The sequence below is a fragment of the Cryptomeria japonica genome, chromosome 1 (assembly GCF_030272615.1).
Source record: "Cryptomeria japonica chromosome 1, Sugi_1.0, whole genome shotgun sequence".
Lineage (NCBI taxonomy): Eukaryota > Viridiplantae > Streptophyta > Pinopsida > Cupressales > Cupressaceae > Cryptomeria > Cryptomeria japonica.
The window spans coordinates 616,427,589-616,432,477 of record NC_081405.1 but is presented as its reverse complement, the minus strand read 5'-3'; positions in this window follow the sequence as shown (position 1 = coordinate 616,432,477).

The following is a 4,889-nucleotide window of genomic DNA, read 5'->3' as shown; positions in this document are numbered from 1 at the left end:
GAATTGGGGTAGCTCTTGAAGGCTTCTTTTGAGATGGTGTTTAGGATGTTCGAGTTCTTGTTCTGATTCCCAAATTTTTTGTTGTGTTTTTGGAGGGTTTTGGTCTTTATTTCTTATCTTATTTTTTATTCCCTTCAGATTTTTCACTTCTTATCTGGGGAAAGTTGTGGGGATTGTTTCCCCTGGTGTTGTGTGAAGCACTTTCATTGTGGGCAGTTTTGATTGTTTCTATCTTTAGTGGCCCTTTTGCTAACTTTTTCCCTATCTCTTAGTTTCTTCCTCAATATCTCTGGTTGTCTCTAGTTATTCCTATAGAGGTGGTTGTGTAATATTTAGACGTAAATATGGATGGTATTGGATATGACCTATCTTCTATTGAGGTGGAGGTGAATGTTGTGGCTGATGCTAGGAGTTGTTGTTGGGAATTTGATGTTGTGCTGACTATTGGATGGATGGGATCTAAGACTGATCTTTCTACTGTGCTCTTTCCTTTCTCTTATATCAAGGTCGAGAGAATGGAAACTTTCAGCTGGTTGGTCTCCACTGGTTTCATCTGGTTGGTTTTGGGAGCCATTTCAAAACCCTATTTGTGTTTTGTTTTGGGACCCAATTCACGTTGTGGGAGCCTTGCAAAAGCCATCTTGTTGCTCCTTCTTATGTTTAAGGTTATGGAAGCCTTGTTAAAAACCCATTCTTTTGGTTAAGGGATCTTGGAAAAACCCTATGATGTTGGTTTTGGGAACTAGTTCAAAACCCAAGCTGAAGATTTGGGGAGCCTTTCAAAACCCTTTGGTCCCGGATTGTGTTTCTATTATTATCAACAACAATATGGTTATTGTTACTTTGAGATCTTTGATCATCCTCAATGTTAAAGTTATGGGTGCCTAGAAAAACCCTTTGTGTTTGTTAAAGGTTGAGGGAGCCTATATAAAACCCTTGTGCTTGTGAAAGACATTGACCTTCTTCTTTTTCAGCAAACTTTCTTTGATATTTATTTGTTGCTAGGCTGATTTTGGGCTGTTGGTTATCTTTGGCAGCTATCAATTTTGGGTTTCATATCCTTGTAAAATACAAGTGTTTTGGGTTCCTTTAAAACCTATTGTAAGGGGTTTCGAGTCCACTCAAAACCGGTTTTCCCCTTAATCAAAACATAGTTCTATCTTTCCATCTTAAGGCGAGGCATATGTGGACTCCTTATTTCAAATATTACAAAATTTCCTAATGAATATCATACTTTGTTTTTTTATCCCTATTTAAAATATTTTAGGTTCAGTCTACTAACATAACAAAACTGGCTAAGACCAGAGGACTCTCCACACTATTTTTAGCCGATTTCCATGGATGCAATTTTTTCATTGGTTGTCCTTAAGATTGGTTGACTAGCATAACAAAACTTGCTAGACCATTTGACTTCCCCTTTGTGCATATTTTTAAAGATGATTTGACTAGCATAACACAACTCTCTAGCCCATGGAATCAATAGTTTCCTTTCTCTGTCTTACATGATCCCATAGCATAACACACCTTGCTAGTTAGTTGGATCATGGTGTCTTGTTTCATCATTTATGTATTTTGTTGCTCTTTGAATGTGACCACTTGTTCTATTTCAATAATATTCAAAGAATGATATTAGCAATTGAAATATTTTGATTATGAAGGTCTCTTAAACTAGTTGACTTGAAGCATTAGTTTTTTTCTTTGTCTTTGTTTTGTTTTGTGTGCCCTTGCACATGGTTGTATGAGTTAATATCGTAGGATTTGGGGCTCTTTTTTCTTAAAATTAGTGATGTCTTATCTCTTTGTAGTTTTTCTCACATCTCTTTATATTTTTCTCTCTCTCTTTGTTCTACTTTGCCATGAGTATGTGAGTAGGCTCATCCTCCTGCTAAAGTGGGGGCTAGATGTAGCATCATAACTTGCATCTCTATGAAATTTCTTGTTCATTTAGGCCCTAACTTATGGCCTTGGATGATCCACTCTCTGGAGGATGGTTCCTTGGATGTGTCACTCCTAGTAATTCAGCATCAAATTCAAACCACTCAATGGCCAAATTATGGGAGTGGTAAATCTCTTCCCATGTGTGAAGTCATGTTATTTCATCAACATTTCTCATCTCATTCAAAGAGCATAGCATCAAAAATGTATAAGACATATCAATTCTTAGATCTAGCCTTTGCTACATATCAAAATGTCCTTTCCTTTTTAATTCAATTTCATGGTTAATTCCAAAACTAGTGTTTGACTTAGGAAAAACCCTTTCTACCCAACATTTTCTCTTTTTTCTTTATGTGTCAAAAATAGGTAGCATAAACATAGAAAGAGCTACAATTTACTAGTTGTAGATCCAAAACTACTAGGAGAAAGACAAACTAGGTGCCTTAATCGCAAGAATGGGTTCATTGGGGCACTTTAGTCCTCTTGATTTTGCCAAAAAATTGGACTATAGGTCATTTACAACTTGTTCATACCAGATCTTCGACTAGAAATTATTTGTTACGTTTCAATCTTCTTGTGCTTGTCAAAAGTTACCTTTTAACCATATTTCATCTTATATATACACTTTCCACAATTATATAGTCCCTTTTAACTCATTAGAAAGGACTATTAAATGCACCTTGTACCCAAGTATCTTGAGCCAAGTGGATCATTTGCCTTCCAATGTAAAAGTAAAATAGTCCTAAGATTACTAGTTTGCATGCATAGACTAGTGAATACTACTTTCCTACATGATAGTAAGAAATTATTGTAGAAGAAAGATATCCTTGATAGGATGAGTGTCATAGATATTTGAGATAAAAGATAGAAGGGAACAACTATTTGGAAGAATATTGGGACCTTTGTATTTGATGTCAAAGGGGGAGAGAGTTACAGTTTTTTATTTAGTTCTTGATTTGTTGTAAAGTGTTGTCATTAACGTCAACCTTATGTGTGTCTGGATTTTTTCCTAACATATAAAGATCTAGTAATGAATGTTTAGATTTTGTTATGGTATTTTCTAGTGGTATTGAGTAATTATGTGGTTTTTTTCGAAGGCAACAATAGTGGAAGCTAGAATATGCAAGGAGTATTTAAAGTCTTTATGGGAGAATGCTCTGCAATCGTCCACATTTTCAATTTATGGCTTTCGGTGTTGGATTTAATGTCTAAGTTCTATAGATGTTGCACTATTATATTTTTAGGTCCTTAGCAATTCGAGTGTTCAAGTTAGTTGTTGTAGTTTGTCGATAGTGAGGTTGTCTATCAAGACTGGTTGGAGAATGTTATGCATTACTACAGTATGTTGATTCAAGTGTTGCATCTTGAAGGACATGTTCATATTTCTCATTAAGCGTTCTAGTTCATAAATCGAGTGTTGGTTTACTCTACAAGTGGAGTTAAATTTTATGTTGTTCAATTCTATCATCTATGTTGGTCTCAAGCCGACTCAATTTATTCATCTTATTTTGATCATGCTCTTTTAGTAAGGATATGCTTTTGAGGTTGATTTGAGGTGTTGTTATGGGTCTTACCATGGCATGTGAAGATCCACATTAAGTAATTTGGATTAGTTAATGTTTTCGGTTGACTAATTAATATGCTTTATTATTTGTCAACATATTTTGTTGGTGTCAACTTTAGAGAGTGTGTTGTTGTGTGTGGTTCTTTGGAATCAACTTAGGAAGACATGTTGTCATATATTTGGGTTCTCTTTTTATCTTAGAGTGGACCATATTTAGTGAAAATGCTAATGGTGGCCAACTTTGTGTAGATTATGTTTTATTTTTTTATGACTGACTTATTTGAGTATTTTGGTGAATAATGTGATATAAATAGATGTCAAGATATCTAAATTTTGTGTGAATTGGTTGAAAGTGTTGTGGAAGGAAGTGTGAATATTAATTTGTGATGAGATTTGATGATCATATCTTTTAATGTGATAATTTTTTGAGCCAATGAATGTGTGACTTGTATTTGCCATGTTATTGCTTTCTTGAATCATAGGCTCAAGGATGGTCTCATGATTAGGAGATATTGTTACTTTCAATCCATCATTCTTGTATACAAACAAAATATAATTTCCTATTAAAAGTCCAAATAGGGGCCAAGAAGTGGCCCGAAAGGAGTAAATCAATATCCTTAAGTCAAATGGAACCATGCTAGCTTAACCCTTTCAGGCCAAGACCATGTTCAAAAGCCAAGCCACTAAACCTAGAATAGGAACCTAACAATTTGGGGAAAAAGGATCTAAAACCATTGAAAGAATACACCCCATACTTAAGAGATTTCTTAAAGGAGCCTATAAAACATTAATCAAACTAGAAACAATCTATTGGGGGCACAAAGGGTCCCTAGGTAAGGGCCATAGGAGAAGAGCAACCATAAACTACAAAGGTGGGGATTTGGCCGCTGAGGAAGGGGGCTCTAAAGGTGATGAAGAATCTAAACCAGAGACTATGAAAGATATTGACATGACACCTCTTAGCATCCTTCCATTAAGTGTGAGATGAGAAAGGATGAGGCAAGATGTCTAGTACCAAAGCAGTGTCTACAACAAAACTTGAGCCCTTCTTAATCTACACACTACTGCCATTGAAGACCACTGACCTTAAGAGAAATCTTTGCTGGAAGTGGCTTGGAAGGATCCAACTCTACCAAGATATTCTCAAATGAGGTGTGTGAGAAGAGATTGGTAGTGAGATCAACTTTAATAAAGTGGCCAAGGATGTTACTAATGGATTCAAAGGCAAGTTTAAAGTAGAAGTCAAGGGGGAGGTTTCGAAGCCTAAGCCATGTAGGGGACACTTCAATAGGGTCTGTAAGTGAATTGAAATAAGTAATTGAGGGACATAGAGCTAAGGGATGAGAGTCCAAAATCTAAGGGCCTTAAGACATAATGGATTATTTATCCT